The sequence below is a fragment of the Vicugna pacos genome, chromosome 22 (assembly GCF_048564905.1).
Source record: "Vicugna pacos chromosome 22, VicPac4, whole genome shotgun sequence".
NCBI classification, from domain to species: Eukaryota; Metazoa; Chordata; class Mammalia; order Artiodactyla; family Camelidae; genus Vicugna; species Vicugna pacos.
Genome location: NC_133008.1, coordinates 1,361,804 through 1,381,490, shown reverse-complemented (window position 1 = coordinate 1,381,490; position 19,687 = coordinate 1,361,804). Strand labels below are relative to the sequence as shown.

The 19,687-nt window shown below is 50.0% G+C and overlaps 2 protein-coding genes across 2 annotated transcripts in view; both read right to left on the bottom strand.

Moving 5' to 3' along the window:
- The window catches only part of LOC140688315 (uncharacterized), a 34,457-nt gene extending 31,196 nt beyond the window's left edge, over positions 1-3,261 (bottom strand). Inside the window, exon 1 of the mRNA XM_072946939.1 lies at positions 2,985-3,261. The gene's annotated coding sequence lies outside the window, so the exon portion shown is untranslated. The remainder of the gene's footprint in view (positions 1-2,984) is intronic.
- Positions 1-19,687, bottom strand: part of LOC140688316 (uncharacterized) — a 224,649-nt gene that overhangs the window by 139,638 nt on the left and 65,324 nt on the right. The window lies entirely within an intron of this gene.

Below are 19,687 nucleotides of genomic sequence, written 5' to 3'. Positions count from 1 at the left end.
GCATAGAACTAGTTTCTCAGCACACAGAGGGAACCAAGTCAAGATTCCTAATCTTTTGAGATTTACTAAATGGCTGGAAAGATCACACAAGTACATACAGGCAAATATGATTAAATGGAATCAAATAATATCAAATGTGATTTGAGCACAGACGAAAGAGAAATTCCTTTCACCTGGGATCTAGAGAGACTTCTTCAGAAAATGTGGCTTTGGAGACGGCCAAAGACATGGGTGGAATTTTGGCAGAACAGGATGTAAGGAATTTAAAAACTTATTCTATAATTCATATAAAAATTCAAAGGATCCCAAAAATCCAAAACAACTTTGAACAAGAAAAACAAAGTTGGAAGACTTGCACTATCTGATTTTCAAACTTTTTTTATAAAGCTACAGTAATCAGAAATTAGGGTGTTGGTGTAAAACAGGAAAATAGAATAATGGAACACAATAGAATGTTCAGAACTAAACCAAGACTTATACAGACAATTGATTCTCAAAAAGGATGCTGTGGAGAAAGGATCTTTTCAGCATGTAGTGCTGGAACAATTAGATCGTGATACGCAAAAAAAAAAAAAATGAACTTTGATCCACACCTCACAAAATATACAAAATTTACCTCAAAATGGATCATAGATCTTAATAGGAAATCTAAAACTATAAAACAGCTAGGAGAACAAGCATAGGCTTAAGGTTTATGGCCTTGGGTTTGGCAAATTTTTCTTTGCTATGACACCAAAAGTATCATCTATTTTAAAAAGAAACTGATAGAGTGAACTTTATGAACATGAAGACTCTTCAATGCTCTTCTAAACACTGCTAAGCAAATGAAAAGACAAGCCATAGACAGAAGCTATTTGCAGATCATATATCTGATAAAGGTCTCTCTTTGTATCTGATCCAGAATAAAGAGGTCTCAAAATTCAATAATAATTCAAACACCTGAATGAATGAGGCCAGAAAACACACTTCAGTAAAGATATCCAGATGGATAATAAGCATATGAAAAGATGCTGATTAAAGGTGTCATTAGTCATTAGAGAAATACTTTTAAAAACCACAGTGAGATACTAGTTCACATACATACTAGAATGAATACAGTTAGAAAGACTGACCTTACAAGGTGCTGGCAAGGAAGTAGAGCAACCAGAACTGATACACACCACGAGGAATTTACAATAGTACAACCATTTTGGAAAAGTCTTTAACAGATTCTTTTAAAAAGGTAAACACCTGTGTACCATATAATCCAGATATTCCTCATCTGGTGCTTTAGAAAGGAAAAGCATATGTCCATACAAAGACTTGTAACCAAATATTCACTGCTATTTTATTTATAATAGCACAAGTTGTAAATAACCCATGCATCCATCAAGAAGTAAATGCAGAAAGAAATGATGGTCTATACAAACACTGCTCAGCATCCACAAACTACCTCATGCTAACTTGGCAGTTTGCAGAGGGTTAAATCTTATCCCTGCACAGTTCTTCATATTTAGATAATAAAAATGATGGTGTCATCATGGGTATTTTTCCATCTTTTAAATACCCTTCAGTCTTCTAATAAAGCTACTTCTAATTAAGAGACCGTGTAAATAGTTTTCAATCTTCATAATAAATAACTGTGGTTTTATCTGGTTACTTAAATTATGAATAATAATGTTCACATTTGTAAAAGTTATTAAAATCAACATTGTTTAATGAAAATATCATTTCTTTTCGCATGAACATGTATTAACTACAAGAAATGTTCCATGCTTTCTTCTACGATTTACTGTTAGAGCCTTAAAGAATAATATTTTCCTCAAAAGATATTACGGCAAAGGGATTTCTTTTGGTGGAACTGTTCCGGCATCAAATCTGGTGCATGTCTCAGGCCACTGGCAACATAGAGATGATAGAAATTAGGAGGCATTATAAACACAGAATCATTTTTAAAGGAATTAAAAAAACTGGATGTGTGTAAACAAAGAATCAGAGAATATTCTGGTGAAATAAATGTATTTTTCAGCTTAAGCAAGACATGGGGTGAATAAATCTGAAATGAAAAAACCACCCAGAGATTAGCAGCGAGTCATGCATGCAGTGTGAATGATCAAAACCAAGTTGTTTCCAAACCAGTGTGCAGGCTTGATGCCTTCATGAATCAAATCTGTGTGGCACCAGGCCACCTCGAATACATGTTGATGAGGTATTTATAAGCCCTTCACCATCCCAAATCAAAGCCCACGCACGAGCCACAAGACCATCACCTACACATTTGGAAAACACACAACATGGTGAATAGCACTTTTCTTGTTCAGTAGCCGGTGGCAGCGAACTGTGAGCAGACAGAGATACAGGGACACAGAGGCACCTCCCCTCACTCAGCTGATAAACTTCCGTGCATCCCTGGGGACAGGATTGTCATAAAATGCACCATGGATTGATTCTCCTCCTAGGAAAGGAACCGTAGTGCTGTCATTAGGTTTGAGCAGGGGTGGGTGGAGGATCTCAGAAGAGTTGTTTCAGCACACCAATAGAATTCTTGGCCACCGTGACCACGAAAGACAAGTCCCCTGCCATCCCGGTAGGCACTTGGGCTCCTGACAAAAGCTGGGCTCAGTAAAGGGTTGAGTAGAAGGCACAGACCTGAGGGATGCCCCAGCAATAGGCAGGAGGTAGGGCCTGGTTTATACTGCTCTGGGTGTATCCCAGACTCATCCGAATACGAAATCAGAAATTTGCAAAACAGCAGAGCTGGGGTGGATCATCTACTCCAGACTCCTCACCTTACAGTTAAAAGGGTGGCAACCCTGACAGGCAAAGCAACGTGCTAAAGGCAGAGCGTGGAAGTGGCAGTGCCAGATGAAACGCAGCGTGCAACCCCCGTTCAAGGCCGCTGACTCTGACGACGGGGCCAAGGTTTCCAATGAGGAGAATAAGACAGTGTAAATACTTTGTTCCCCCTAAAACCCCAAATGTTTTTTAAAGGCACAAAAACTCACCTTAACTAGATCTCTTCTGAGGGGGCTCTCTTCTGCTTCTTCGTCTTTCTGTCTCCATTTCCCTCTCTCAGACACAAACACATTCAGTTTTGTGAAAGGGGACTTCCTTCCATACAAAGACAGACTTCACATCTTCAGAAAGATACCTGAGAAAGCACGTTTCTCAATTCAAGTCTTTGTGGGAGTTCTGGGCAACTGGCTTATTTTCTAGAACAATCGGTAGTTACAAAATCAGGAAATCATCTTCCACAAAGGCAGAGTTCTGGTCCGTGTTGATAAAGTTGGGGATGTCACATTTCATGAGTCTGTTCGGCTCCTCCTCTGGCCACCTGCTGCATCTGATGGCTTCCTGGAGCCGAATAACACTGTAAAGGGCTATGGTAGGGATACCAGCTTTGGCCTTGTCCAAGTGGTCCACTTCATTGATGTAGCAGTGAAAGAGGGACCTAGATTCGTCATTGCACTGCCAGAGAACACCTTGGGCAGCAGCGGTCTTCCAAAGTCTGACACAAAGCTGTTGAGTCTAAATCTCTTCTCGGGAGACTCTGCCTTGCTACAAAGAAAACCAAAATAAAATATCGTTCACAGTGTAGCTCGGTGACCTGAAGAATCATAGTTTTTGCCATCTACTGAGAGTAAATCCCTGCACAGAGCATGCTGACATGCACTGGAATCGAAAGACATCACTTCTGAACACATACAATTAAACCCAAGGCAAAAGTCTAAAGTGAGGGCCCATGGACCATCCTAAAAAGACATCGTTCCCTGAGAATCCTCAATATTGGTGCCTCGCACACCAGTGTTTCTCCGTGGGACACTCAGATCTCTTCATCAGGATTCGTTAAAGTGCTTCTTAAAATGCAGAATTCTGGGGTGCACACCCTCAGAATCTCCAGAGGTAGCGACTGGTAGTCTGTATTTTCATAGCCACCAGGATAACTAAACATGCTCAGGTTTAGCACCGCAGTCTACATCGGGTCACCTGAGCATCGACAATTCTGTCTCACGGGATGGGGGGTGCCATGTGTGTCAGGGTGCTGTCCTACCCATGTGTCTCCCCTGATTCTCAGAACTGACAGTGCTGCCCCATTGGGCACGAAATACCACCGTTTCACAATGCATACGCAGGGCGCCCGACTGAAAAACAATCAGTGATAGGAGAGGGGACAAAACTCAGCTTCCTGTTACCTTGTTTCACTTACTGTGGGACGAGTGATCAATTCAAGGGTAATAAATCAGTGAATGAGTGAATAACATGACTCGCGTTAGTCCCACGAGTGCCTGGAAGAGCAAGCCTGGGCACATTGAGAACCATAACAGCCCATCTACTTAAATGTCATCCTCCACAGATCTATGTAAAGGTTACTTCCACCCAGGCAGTGACTCCACAAGGGCAAGAATCATGTATGAACACACTCTCAAATCCAGAACAGAACCTGACAACAATTAGGCTCTGGAGTCTGTGTTTAGCGAGTGTGGAATCTCAGTGATTCCAGCTCTTACACCTTGCCTTCCCATCCCACCACACACGATATGGCCCTTATGTCCAGTTCTCCCGGGGCTGGGGCCACGGAACCCATTTATAGGACTGGAAGAATCTGATCATTTAAACCATCCCCCAGATTATCATCAAGAGTCACCTGCATTTCAGGGATCAGTAATCCCAGAAGCTTTGCAGTTCAGGCAGCTGAGGGATTTTTATATCAGCTCTGTCTTCTACTGTGACTGCCTGGGTGACATCAGACAAGGAATTCTGAAAAGCCTGAACTTTTCCTTTCAGGAATAATCTAATTAACAAATCTCGTTGACCACTCAACAAATGTGATGTGAAGATCAATAATTTACACAGGAGTACAACATTCACTAGGTCGTGGATTTAGAATCAGAGGAAAATCATTTTAGAAAGATTGACAGAATGTAGCTTTAATGCGAATTTAAGTATTCTTACCTTTCAGTAAATCATCTTCCCCTACTTATCACTTCACCCAAGTTTAAAAGATGTCTGAGAACAGGGATGAGTGTGTCAGCAATCTGAGACCCAATAACCTAAAATGTCACCTAGGAAAAAGAGGGGAGTAACACATTTTTAAAAAGCATGGTGAGGATGGCGGGGCCATCCCCAACCCCAGACTAAGAAGCTCTGAGTAATAGCTTTCCTGCCTGCCTGGGGCATCAGCTGATGTGAAAATCCACCCAGAAACCTCACTGTCCAGCAGCTCTTCCATAACACAGGCTACACTTTCTCAGAATTAAGAATTGCGTCCAGTAACCACTTCGCTGAAGAATAAAGACAAAGGAGAACAAGAGAGTTCTGCCCCTCCCAAGGGAGAGCCCAGACCTCGGGCTGCATGCACTGCGCCCACCTCCCTGGAGAAGAATAAACTGGAGAAGGGCGTTCTGCGAAACTGCGGCAGCAAAGGTTGAGATGGGAACAAATTGACCAGCTGGCCAGGGACAGCCCCCTCCGTCGCTGCCTTGGCGGCTGCCTCAGCCCTCTCAGCCCATCCTGCCCACCTCCGGTGGCTAAGCTGTCAGAGAAATTGCTTTGCGACCTGGAGCAACAGAGGCTGCCCTCAGGCCAATCTGCGGAAAAGATGGGAGCTAAACCCCCAGCTCCCGAGCGGCAGGCTCCATACCCCCGCCAACACCCCGACGCCCCCGCACCCTACCGCAACCCCGGGGAAATATGACCCGAAGAAGTGTGACCTGGGAACGAGGGGCAGCAGAGGCCGCCCCCACGTCAGGCCTGCAGAGAGATTGGAGCTTATCCTCCAGCTCTCCAGGGGCAGCCCCTGTCCTCTCCACCTCCTGATCTCACCGCGCCCACCTTCCAGGAGCAATCAGACCAGGTGTGGGGTGTCAGGCGAATCTTGCGCCAGAGAGGACGTCCCCAGGCCAGGTCAGGGGAGAGGAGAAGAAGTGGCCCCATTAGGCGGGGCAGCCGGCCGTCGCAACTGCCTCTGCCCCTCGACCACATCGGGCCCGTCTCCCAGGAGCAAGCTGACCTGGAGACGGGCATCCGGCTTCTTGGGCAGCAGAGGACGCCCCCAGGATTGGTCACGGGGAAGAGGAGAGCAAATTGACAGGCTCCGCGCTGCAGGTCTTCTACCCCCGCCATCGCCACCCCCGCACCTTAAAGGCACCGCCCAGGGCGCCCCTCCCCCAGCAGGCTGAGTGGGACAGGTGCGTCTGGTGACCTGGGGCAGGAGAGGCCACTCCCACACCAGGCCATCGGGGAGACGGGAGCCAATCCACCAGCTCCCCAAGGCAGCCCCTACCCCCGCAGCAGCCACCACTCTTGCCCATGACCTCACAGTGGCCTCCTCTAGGGAGCAGGCTGACCTGGAGATGGACGTCCGACGAACTTGGGACAACAGGGACCGCCCCCAGGGCAAACCATGGGGGGAAGTGGGAGCAAATGGACAAGTTCCATGGGAAAACCTGCCGCTGCTGCCACCACCCCCAAAGTACCAAGTCCAACTCCCGGGGTCAGGCCGACTAGGATACACGCGTCTCATAACACAGGGCAACAGCGACCGCCCCCAGGACAAGACGCGGGGAAGATGGGAGCAAATGGTCCGCTCCCCCGCTGCAGGCCCCCGACCACCGCCACCCCTGCACCCTGACTACCCTGCCTCCCGCCCCCAGCAGGCAAAGTGGGACAGGGGTGTCCCGGGACCTGGAGCAGCAGAGGCCGCCTTCAGGCCACGCGGTGCAGACATGGAGCTAATCCACAATCTCCTCCGGGGCAGCCTCCCTATGCCTGCAGCCACCACCTTACCAGCCCCCTGACCGCACCGCACCCATCTCCCAGGAGCAAGCTCACCTGGAGTCGGACCTCAGGCAAATCTCCGGCGGCAGACGTCGCCCCCAAGCCAGGCCGTGGGGGAGAGAAGAAATGGAGCAACTCCCTGGAACACATCCCCTGCCCCTGCCGCCTCCGCCGCCGCCTCCCAGGAGCAAGTTCATCTGGAGACCCGCGTCCCGCCTCTAGGGCAGCAGAAGCCGCCCCTGGCTCCGCCTCTGGGGAGAGCGGAGCGAATTGATCGGCTCCCCCGCGGCAGCCTCCCTCCCACCGTGGGTCCCGCACCTTAACGGCCCCGCCCCCACTCCGCACTCAGCAAGCTGAGTGGGACAGGAGTGTCCGGCGACCTGGGGAAGAAGAGGCCGCTCCCAGGCCCAGCAGCCGGGACAAGGCAGCTATTCCACCCGTTCACCAGGGGTAGACACGCTCCGCCCCTCTGCCGCTGCCACCGCCCTCTGACCTAACCGCCCCACCTCCCAGGAGCAAGCTTACCTGGAGTGCAACATCTGGCGAATCTCCGGCGGCCAAGCCCCACCCCAGGCCAGGCTGCAGGGAAGAGAAGAAATCGATCGGCTTGCCCGGGCAGCCTCCCAACCGCCACCGCCGCCGCCGCCGCCCAAAAGCATTGCAATAGCCTACCGGGGTCAGGCTGACTGCAAGGATGTGCACTTGCCTTCTTATCCTGGCCAGGTCCCTGAGCACCTCCCTGCATCCCTACACTCCCTGCACCTCTGCACCCCTGCTACTCTCTGCAATTCTGCATCCCTCCACCCCCACATCCCCTGAAATGCCTGCGCCCTCCACAGCCCCTGCACCCCTGTCACCAGTTACACTTTTGCGCTGCTTACACTCCTGCACCCCTGCATGTCCCACACACCACCTCTTGGGCCTTTGGCAGAGTCTCTGCTGTTAGACCAATGCACAGTGACTCACTCTTTGCCAGTATATGATGCATCAGTGGACGTCAGGGGTTGCCTGCAGGAAGGTACATGTTCCCGGTCACTAGCCTGGGCCACTAGGGTGATCTCTGTGAGGTCACCCAGGACGGGTTCAGAGATGCTGTTCTCTGGGAAGAGAGGAGTTGAAACCGGTCTTGAGGGCAGAGCTGTGCTCACCAGGCCGTCCACGCTTCATGTTTTACACAGGGCTTCGGAGAAGTGAAATGGATCCGGCCAAGTAAGACCGGCCTGCTGTGAGCCCACCTCAGTCCTGGGCTCTGAGTCAGACCGACTGGCTCCCTCAATCAGGGCCCAGTTTGGGCACCTGAATGGTCCCTTTGAGGCATCCCAACAGTTCTCAGGATGAAGTCTGGCTGCTTCCACCCCATGGCCCTCCCTCCTACTGTGCTGGCCTCAGGAAGGTTCCTTATATGGGGAAGAAGGCAGCCCACACCCTACCCCACCCCTCACCTTTCTCTAACCCAGGCTGGTGCTCTCTCTGCCCCTCAGAGTCTGGGAAGCCATCCCTCTTCAGTTATGTCCCTTCTGAGATGGACTTGCTTCCACTCAATTCTAGGCGAGGATGCACCATGGAATGCACTGGGTAAGAGAACCAAAATAAATAATTTCTTCTGTGAGGTTGTCTGTTTATCTACTGGGGCTGGGCTGTGTGTAGTTTGCTACAGCTATTGGTGTGAGAGGCTAAAACAGCCTGTGTGTCCTTGTTTTCATCTCCCCGCTGTCTTTGGGTTTTCCCTAGACACTCCTGAGACATTTACTTCTGTTAGTATTATTCCTGTTATTACACACGGGCCCTACTGACATGGAGGTAAGGTGTTGGGGGAGCGGGACAGAGCAGGGCATCTGCAGTCCTGTGATTAGTTCTCATTGAGCCTGTGCCCTGAGCTGTGACCTCCACAAGTGTGTCTCTTTCCCCCCACCCCAATTTGGGTGACACAGAAGGGATTTCCCTTCTCCCAGGTTGGTTAGGCTCTGGTAAAATAATTTCTCATTAAAAAAACAAACAAAAAACAACTTCCCCCAATGAAACAGAATGTTCTGGGTGTATTCCAATACAGTTATTTTCTCCTCTCCAGGCAGGAAGCATGAGGAGTTATCCTCTGACCTTCATTCTGAGAACAGGACACGGTCCTGGATGTAAAATACATGAAAAAGAGCATGGGGCCCCTCTGACTGGCCCCCTGGAGTTGTCACACTCTGATTTCCCCACACTGAGCCTCCTGCTGGCCTCAGGGACCTGTTAAATCTGCCTGCCCCCGGGGTTCTTACAAAAGCAGGTTCTGCCTTGGGAGCTGTGACTCTCCAAGCCTGCCCGCTGTTCCCTTTGCAACCTCTCTGGGTTGGAAGCAGCTTTCCCCCTCAGTCTTCTGGGATCTAAGAAGAGCAGTGGGTTTGCAGCTCCCTCAGATTTAGTGTTATTTTCAGGACAGGAGGAAGAACTTCTGAGCTCCACACGAGCTGGACCAGAGGCTGGAATCCTCCCTTCCTCTGCCACCGTGCAATCAGTGGCTGTGGTTCTAGCCGAGTTTCTGAAGATGTGGACTTAAACACACATATCCCAGCCCTCACAGGAGCACACAGTCCCATAAATCCCCCTAGTTTCCACTGGTAACTATGGAGCCGATGGGGACACGGGTTTCGGGACCACAGAGGCCTGACTGCACGACTTGCTCCGTGGCCTATTTACGTGGTTGCTCCGGGCCTTGTCTGAAGTGGCTTGTTTACCACACCTGGTACGTGGGAAACACAAAATAAGTACTAGAACCTTCACTTTTTCTCCCTCCAGGGCCTTCAAACGTAGAAAGTAATAAGTGAACTCAGACAGCCTAGTCACCACAATGAGGTCCGTCCAGCCCGGCTCTCCTGAGTGATGGGCACTGACTTGCACCTTAACTCGGAACAGTAGGGGAACTGCCTTCCTCTAACTGGGCCTCTCCCCACACCAGGCACGCCCGCAGCTCAGACGGGGCCAGCTCCCCAACTGAGGTGTGTGCTGGTGGCTTCAGTGTGACCTGGCCCTGCCGGGACATGAACCTGCAGTGAGTGAGGTGGAGGGTCGGGTGGAGGGGGGTCCCTTCTGGGGTGGCAGGGGGCCCGGTAGCACCCCTCCCAGCCTGGTGCCTGGGGCTCCCTAACACCTCCTACAGCTCCTGGGTTGGCTCCGGTCCTGGCCACTCCACACACCCTCCCAGTATCTTTTCATTATGTCCCTTTTCTGCTTTTATCAGCGAGAAGTGGCTTCTGTTGCTTGTTCAGTGAAACAGTACATCGGGAAACCAGACTACTTCTAACATCAGTAAAATACCAACCTCGGTCAGCTCGCCGGGCAGACCGTGCAGCACAAAGGCCTGAACAGGGCTGTGCGAACGGCTTACGTGAAGGGTCCTCAGCATCTGTCTTCAGAGATACAGAAGCTGATGGTTCAGGTAAAACCTCAGGGTGGGATTGAGGAATCCAAAGCTGGTTGGTTTCAAAGGCTAATTGGTCAGACCAGACCCCTGAGCTGTGGTCAGAAGCCTGGCTCACCGTCACGCAGACTCAGCGCCCTAAGTGCCGGGTGGGGCCGGTGCTGTTCCCTTTGTAGGCTCTCGTTGGGGATTCAGTGTAGCCCCTTAAATACAGCAGAAATTCCAGCCCCATTAGCCCCCAACCTGAGTGTTCCATGACACAAATCCCGGGAGTGTTTAATTTTCATCTTTGTTTAGGAGGATGAAGGTGGTTCAAGAGAAGACATAAATTCACACTTAGTGACACAAGGTCACAGCCAGTACTTCCTCCACGGAGAGCTATGTGCTCCCACAGTGGTGGCTGGGGGCTCGGCAGAGACCCTCTGCTGGTCCCAGAAGGACTCGCTCCTCTGGCCACAACTCATGGGTTGGACAGCAGATCCAGAGGGTGACAGAGCATCTTTCCTGGGAATTTGGAACTGACACATAGAAATCAAGTTCACTCATCTGGAGTTTGGCGGAGGGGAGGGGCGGTGGTTGGAAATCAAATGAAACCAGAGCATGAGAGACACTTAGAAGTGAAAGAGCGAGAGACAGAGAGACTGAGCTTGTGAGAGCAAATAGTCAGAAAGAAGGCAAACAATCAGGGGACAGAGGAATTCCAGCTCCTGACTGTCTAGTCTGTCCCAGCCCATCAATGACCCCGTGAGATGTTTAATAACATTCCAGTTTTGCAGATTAGGAAACAGGCTGAAAGAGGTGGGGGCTGGGTTTGGGTGCACAGTTAATTCAATTGCCACTGGACCCCACACTTCCCATTGCCTGAAGGCACCCTAATCCTCACTGGGACCCCTGTAGTCCCCTGACAGCCCAGCACCCTGATCAAAGGGACCCTGCGGGAGTGGGAACCCCTCTTGAGTGTGGAGAGTTCCCTGCCCCGAGATGCCATGCATCAGCAAGCTCCCGCTCACCCCAGGTTAACATCAGCCCAGCTGTACAGTCTCCCAACCCGCTTCCCTCCCTGCCAGGCACCCCCAACCTTATCACCGAGTGTACTGCAGGAATTCAGGCACAGGGATGCCCAAATCAACACGAGCCCACCGGCTATAGAAACAGCAGACTCCCAGCCCCACCTGGGTTGCGAGGGGACAGAAGGTGTCCTCAACTTTCATGTGTCTAAAACAATCTTCTTCAGCTGGAGGTTCTAGAGAAAAATAAAAGGTCCAAAACATAGTTCAGTGAGGAATTCCTCCAAGGACCTGACTCCAGTGTCTACAACCATGTGTACCTACCCCCGGAATTGGGGTGAAGGTGGATTATTGATCAGCACAACCCCTGGTGGCCCAGCTCCTTGGCTTGGCTGCCCAGAGGGGGCTGGGGGAATGGGTAAGGCCAGGGCACTCAGGAAAAGCACAGAGGACCTGACCTCTCCCTTCTGCACTCGTAAACCCTTCCCCAAATCTCAAGGCATTGGACAGAGATCCGCCACAATAATGAGATGCTCCCATCTCTTCACTCACTCCTGTCGGTTCACTTACATGCTGAGCATCCACTGGGTCCCAGGACAAGACACATAGAATGGCTGATGGGACAGGCTTGGTCCTTCCCCCTGGAACCTGTTCAATCTGATCAAAGAATGATCACTCATAAAGAGTTTCTCAAAATTATACAGAGACCAAAGACCAACTGCAGAGTGAACCAAATTTAAAAATATATATGAAGATCCCCCAGTCTCCCCGCCTAAGGTTAACAGCATAAAGCAAAAAATTCTTGCCTTTAATCACCAGGGAAGTTGTCACCCCCTCTCAGGTGGAAAGGAGAGTTATTCTTTGAGCACATCACAGAAGTGCTCCATCGGATTGGACCAGGGCATCTACATTCATTCAGCAAATGTGTATAAGCTCCTACTACATACGGGAATCTCCTAACTAGACCATTCCCAAGGCTCTCGGGCTTTATCAGTCAACAAAATAGACATGACTCCCCATAATGGGGGCTCAGAATTTTAGCAGAGGAAACAGGCAGCATGTTGGGGTAGCAAGAGTTTGGATAAATTTTTAAAAAAGAGTGATATGAGCAAACTCGGGTGATGGCGGTGGGGTGGGAGGCAGGCAGGAGAGAATAAGGCAATCCTGGCAGATCTCACGGAGTAATGAACTTGAAGCAGAATAGATCCGGAGGAAGAAGGAAGAGCCGGAGCCAGAGGCCCCCAGAGTGAGGGGGAGAGTGTGGGCAGAGAGGCAGAGCACGCCGGGTCCTGAGGCCTTTGTGATGACTTTGGCTCCTAATGACATGGTGACCCGTTTAGTGAGTTTTGAGGGGAGGGGTGATGTAGTCCAACTTATGCTTTTGTGTTTGTGTTTTTTGGGGGGAAGTAATTTATTTATTTTAATGAATGTGCTGGTGATTGAACCCAGGATCTCAAGCATGCTAAGCATGCGCCCTACCACTGAGCAACACCCACCACCCCCAATGTATGTTTTTACAGGCTCCCTCTGACTCTGTGTGGATGAGAGATTGTAGGAAAGCAAAGATGGAAACAGAAGGCTATTGGTATCCAGGAAAGGCTGAAGGTGGCTCTTAGGAGGGCGGGGAGCAGAGAGCAGGTATTTAATTAAGACAGAATATCCAGAATTTTCTAACAAGCTGGATTTGCTGTCTGTGAGTGTAAAAGAAAGAGAGAGAAAGGACATGGTTCCAACATCTGGGCCTGGACAATGGGAGGGATGTCCTCTCCGGATGGGAAAGGGGATGGGAAAAGGTGGGGCTGAGCAGGTGGAAAGGGGCTGGTATCAGCTCAGTTCTTCAATGTCATGGTTAAGGGGTGTGTTACATATTGCCACAGAAGTGCCTAATAGGTAGAGGAATCTGTTTTCTTTTTCTTTTTAACATTTAAAAAATATAATTAAACATATTAATTGTATCATGTGAATGATTTGGGAATTTTGTTTCATGCCAAGTTATATGTTATATATAGCCAAATGGAGCATATATCAAAAAGGGGAGAAATGAGGGCTTTCACATAAACTGACTGTCCGTAACGTAGGTAAAATTTCAATAAAACCAGTCTTCAGGGCAAAAACCTCATCTCGGTGTTACATAAAAATAAATGAAAAACGACTATGTTGATGTACCATTATTTCATGTTACATAATAGCCCCAAACTAACAGTGTTTAACTATGAGGCTTGTAGAAATACTATTCGCTTTATTCACATAAATACAGAAGTGCAGAAATGTTCTAAGGTAGAATTAGCATCTTAGTGGAAATAATACATATTTGAGCATTTTACATGATATATATGTACTGATTCAAAATTTGGAAAAGTAATTTCATAGTAGAACATATGTATGAATGTGAAAGCAAGATGAATGAAAGGAAAAGAATGTGATGTGAGTCTCAGGGATAAAGGCTCAGATGGAAAGGGGAAATCAGGGAATTTTGGAGAAATCGAGAAATTGATGGCATGCCAATTTCCAAGGCTGGGTTGCTTCCACCAAAGGAATAGCAGAGAGAGAGAGGAGAGGCCCAGGAACCCACCCTGGGGAACACCCACAGTATATGTTTGGAAAAAACAGGAGACATTGGCAAAGGACCAGCCAGCAGGCCAAAAGCAGAAACAGACAGAGAGATGGGCTGGAGGTTGAGTGAAGCAGGAACACGGGGTAGGAGGGATGGAAGAGCTGGGTCAAATGCTGCCGAGGGGCCAAGCATGATGAGGAGTCAAAATTGACCACTATATTTAAGCAACATGGGGTCACTGATGGCCTTGACAGGGCAGTTTCCATAGAGCGAGGGATCAGGCGAAAAGCCAGAATGGGTCTAAAAGGGGATGGCTCAAGAGAAGATGCAGACAGTGAGTTTAAACAACTCCTTAAAGATTTGCTGCAAAGACACAGGGTGGCAATTGGTGGGGGTGAATTAGGGTCAAGGAGTGCTGTTGGTTTAAGAGGATGGACGTTTATATACTGATGGTGCCAACTAGCAGGAGAACAAAATAGATGAGGCAGTGAAAGAGAGGATGGTTTTGGGAGTGACAACCCAGAGAAGATGGGAGGGATGGGGCCTCGGGGACTTTTGGAGGAACTGGCTTTCGATGCCACTTTTAATAAGCGGTGGGGCACCGAGAGTGAGGTCACAGACATCAGAAGGCGAGCGGATGTGCTGGGAGTTGCTTGTGAAATTTCTCTTCTGTTGGCTTGTTTGCTTGTTCAAAGTAGAAAACTAACCTTACCAGCTGAGGAACAAGGAGGAAGAAAGAGTTACTGGAGCCATGAGCAGAAGATAAGAAAGAGCCTTCCAGGGAGAATGGGACAGTAAAAAGGGCAGGGGGAGGCGGGGGAGTGCGCTCCCAGAAAGTTACATTTTCTCTTTGACGTCCCCAAATGTGTGATGTGTTATTACCCTTCCTGCTGTCTACAAAATAAAAATTAATTATGGTTCAGAGGAAATGCTATTTCATTCTAAGAGGCTGCCTGTTTCTCAGGAATGGTCATCTTAAACTGCAAATATTACAAACAATGTTGAAAAGATGAACCTGTGTACCTAAAATCCCCTATTTTCTATTAATCTGTTTACTACTTAGTTCCCCTATCAATAACACATAACAAATACTGCCATGATGGAGGTACATCGATGCTTAAAAGGAAATGAGATCTGTATCCTTTTGCTAAATTCCATGGCTTCCTTAATATGCAGTTCCACTTGGAATTTAGGAATGTCTGGTATAAGAAGTGAGAAACAGTTTGAGAAAATCCCGACTCAGAATTATACATCACAACCACATCTCACAAGTATTTACAGCCGTAAAAAAGTTTAAAAGCAAAACTCCGTAACTACTCTTAAAGACCTTTGCAAACCTGGGCCTGCCAAGATGTTTCCAAACTGGAAAGGAACTCCAATCTCTTGCCTGGTACCGGACCAGAGGCTGGCCAGCCTTTTCTGTAAAAGCGAGAGAGTAAATATTTTCAGTTTTGCAGATCATTTTGTTGTAACCATGCAGGTAGGCAATAAGAAAGCTAAGAGCACTGGGAGATAGGAAACAAACGGGCATGCCCACACTCTCCCTTCCACTCAGGGCAGCTTCTCTGTGGTGGGGAGCTTTGCCACAATCACTTGCTTCTTTTTTCCATTGGTTTCTTTGTTTCCACCTTACTGCTCGAGCTCAGAACTTCAGGTGGGCCTGGTCCTTCAGCATCCATGCAGAGAAGGCTGAGCGGGGTTGGGAACCCCACCTGATGGAGAAGAGAGATTACTGGGAGGGACATTGTGGAGGCCACCATGACACGAGACAATCACACCTTCCGGGGTGAAAGGGAACGAAGACAAGGGAAGGACACAGTAGTGGGACCCCTAGGTCGCCTGCCAGGCTTGTTCTCCCTCCACGGCAACCATGGGGGCCTGGGGGGTGTTGGGCTTCAGCTACGGTGATTAGGATGAAGGGACTCAATATAAAGGACCCTCCAACTCCTCACTAGGTTCCAAACGCAGCCCCTCTAATTCCACCCTCTGAGTTTCTGGAACTCTGCTGGAAGAATACATGAGCAGGCCAGAACCAGAGCCCAAGCCAAACATGACAGGGGCTCGTGGGGCTGTAACCCCATGCTCAGTGGTCGGGGACTCCTTGCAAATCTGCAGAAATCCCTGTTGCACCTCATTCCTGGGAGAAACCCCAGATCTCCTCCTGCTCTGTCTGTTCTTCTCTTGAGGCTATTGTCCTGGAGGGATGCTGAGTCCTTGAACCTGGTCCTCCAAACGTACATAAGCAGCCTGTTCAATAAAACAAATTATGCACTTTTTCACATTTGCCAGTTTTTTGATTCCAGAAAGGTTGTGGGACTCATTCTCACAGTCTCCTGTGCCCCCACCACATGGTGGCCCTCTGCTCATGTAAACACGATTTCCCACAACTGCACCCTGCCTCCCAGCTTGTCAGAGGGGAGTGTCCCACAAAGACACAGGTGTTTGTGAGGATCCTGTCCCCCAGCAGAAAGCCTGCTCCTGGAGCCACGGACAGGGATCTGGCCTCCTAAGCCGCTCAGCTCTAATTCAAAGCCTAAAGTGGGGGCCCCGAACATTGCTGAATGACTTTCTGAATCACCTGGACTGGAGGGGACTGATTTTCTTTCCAGGAATGGAGGTAGAGCAGCCTCCATTTTCAGGGCTGACCTTGACGATGGATCTAGTTCCCCCGACTGCACCGCAGGAAGGAGTGGCCCTTCCATCCCACAGGTTGGAGACCCAACCCAAGGGAGTACTGAAGCAGTGCATTGCTGCCAGTTCCAGCATCCCTGCAGAGTGGCCTCTGCCCTTGAATGACCCCCTTCCCAGGGCCTTTCTTGCCCGGACACCACCACACCCCAGGCTGTGCCAGAGCTCTGGGGCTCTGCGTGTCCAGGGCACACAGGTGGCACCTGAGCCAGGTGTCCCCTGGGCCTCAAGGGAGAGAGGTCTGCTTCTGCATCAGGGGAAGGTGACCCCACAAGGCTGGCAGGACACTCTCAATATGGACCTCCAGGAGCCCTGGGAGCAGTTTCCCTGCAGGTGTTAAGAGCCATCATTAGGAGGGCAGGCCCCTCTTTGTGCAGACCATCCAGCAGTGCTGGGCCCACGTGCTGACCTCAGAAATCTACATGCCCCCAGGATACCCCAGGCAACCTCACAACTTTGTCACTTGGTGACCGGGGTACCACGAGCCCCTTGGCCATCCCATGAGGGTGGTCCTTGCAGGCATGGTCTCCAGGTTCTCCCGTTGAGAAATCCCCCTGGGTTTCTGTGGTCACAGAGCAGACACCAGAAGATTCTAGTCCTGCAGTGACCCCCATAGCAGTCAGCTCCCCTGTGCATGTCCAGGGACAAATGACAGCAATTTATTGCCAGGTACCGTGATGAACAAGGGGGTGGGATTCCATACTAAGTTCAGGATCCTGGTAACTCACTCTGCACCCCAAAAAGCTTCCATGAGAAATGTGTGTATTGGGATGTCTGTGCCCCTAGAAGAGCTGTTCCTGAGGGTTCCTGGGACCCTCCAGCCCCTCTCAAGGTTCTCAGATCCTGGGTCTAAATTTCTATCTGCCTCTTTTGGTGTACGGCCACCTGTGTCTCGTGGTCATGGGTCACTTTATTGCATGACTTGGCATGTTCTTAGTGCTCGTCCTCCACCCCTGCACTAGACTCCCAAGATGTTCCCACTGACCCTTGGCTCCCTGGGTGGCTCAGGGGGCCCTAAGTCTGCACCCTTCACTCTCCTCCTCTACCCCCACCTCTGGGGCCACCCCTAGGTGGACTTGGAGGTGTTTGTAAATGAGTCTTACACAAGGACATGTCTGGACAAAGCAGGACCCCACCCCCGGAAAACTCACCTGCTCCCTTCTCAGAAGAGGACCCCACAGCCCCACATTGCCTCCCAGGGGTCTACTCAGGACACAGTCCCCCAGTTCTGGGCAAGGTGTCTCCCTGGAATCCTTGCTTCCAGGAAGAGTCTCTCTGTCCTTCTTCAGAGTTTAGAGGTGTTCCCATGTCCCTGACCACCAAGATGCCCAGCACAGTCCCTTCAGTGACCTGGAGAGACAAGTAACTTATGTGGCCACAGGTCTCACAGGACACACCTGCTGGGACCCCAGGCTAAAGGGCTGTCCTTCTGCCTTCTCAGGTGTGGCTCCCGTGGTAACTTTTTGCAGGGGGCCCAAACGGGGAGTGTGGCCCAAAGCAGTTCATGGGGCTCTCTGGGCAGGGAAGACTTGGGCCAGGTGGCCTTGCCTGGTTTCCCTGCTGGGCCACTCTGAAAAGCCCCGCTCCTCTGGCTGTGGCTGGAGGCCCCTCAAACCTCAGGGCGGGGCTCTTTCTCTCAGCCTCCACTGACTCCAAAGCCACGCTGGTGCTGGCGAGGGGAAAGAGCTTTCTTGCCTTCTTTTGGCCAAGTTGCCACAGGTGGATGCTGCGGGGAGCTGGAGAGAGAGGTAGCACTTGCTCAGATGTGAGTGGTTAAGCAATTTGACACCCTGTCAACTAGCCTTAAACATTGGAATGAGGTCTTTCCCGGTAAAGCTGGAAGTTACTTTCAGTAACTTGTCTAAAGATTTCTTTTTTTTTTCCACTAAAAGACTCATAAAACCTCTCCCAGGTCATTCCTGGTATGGACCATTATCCAGGGATCAATCAGGAAATGCAGGAGGAGAGGGGTGGGGGTGGGGGAGAGGGGAGGTTAGATCAGAGCCCACGGAGAGGAGATGCCCCTCCCAGGAGCCTCACACTGGGCAGTGGCTTCTGGCATCCAGCTCTCCTGTTCTCAGGCCCATTCCATCTGTGGGGTTTTCCAAAAACATAATGGTGGAAGGGCCATGGAGGACACCTAGAACTTCCAGAATAGACAGGGGGAGCAGAGTTACCATGCTGGCCCTGGGTTTGGAGACAGACCTGCAGTGGAGACCACAGGCTTCTGAGAAGCCAGTTTCGAAATAAAGGCAGTATGCACTGGAATACCCGGCTCGAGAGAGTGCTTCATCATAGACATGTAATTTACATAGTTCTCACCACTAAATTCTGTGTTCCCAACACGCTACATGAATGACGGCTTCAACACACATTCATTTCTGAGATGTGAAAAAGTGTAGAGCCGCTCTTTCATCCTGCATAATGGGCATGGCTACACTTAAGAACACTTACCAAGATTTCTCAGCAAGAGCCAATTTCGAAATAAAGGCAGTTTGTGCAGGAAAACCCTGTTGGAGTGAGGGCTTCCCCATACACATGTAAGTTATAGAGTTCCCCTCACCATGAAACGCTGTTCCCAACATGCTACATGCATGAAGGCTTCGACACACATTCAGTTCTAAGCTGTTAGCATGTGGAGAGCCGCTCTTTCATTCAGCACCAAAGGCATGGTTACACCCAGGAAGATTTACCCAGATTTCTCAGCTGCTTCCTTCAGCCAGATTCAAAATAAAGGCAGTTTGTGCTGGGAAAGCCTGTTGGAGCGTGTTCAGAGCTGTTTTGGGCTCTGTCCCAGCTGGAGGGTGCAAAGCCCAACCTCCAGAAAGAGGGACCAGGACCCCACCCGCCAGGTGGTGTTGCCTTTGTAGGGGAACAGTGATCTTTGGGTAAGATATATTGCGGCTCTCTCTAAAAACTGCTTTGACTTAAGTTTGCATCCTAGTCACCAGTTCCAGGACAACAGAAAAGGCATACCCTACATCCCTTTGCACTCAACTCTTCCCAAAAGAGCAAATATTTGTCCATGAAAATACCAGCTGCTCTTCTAAGGCCCACTAAATACCCAGCAGTGTGGGCGGTGCACTCTTGATCAGGGACAGGTGGAGAGGGAACAGCGGTCCTCCAGCAGGCTTGGCCTGGTGTGGCAGCTGCGCTGTGGGTGCGTGGTGGGGAGGGAATGCAGGGAATCCTGTTTGAGGGGCCTCTGTGCACGCCTGCATTATAGTCTGAGGTTTCATACAAAGGCTCCAGGCATCCTAACTGGTCAGATACAGCCCCCAC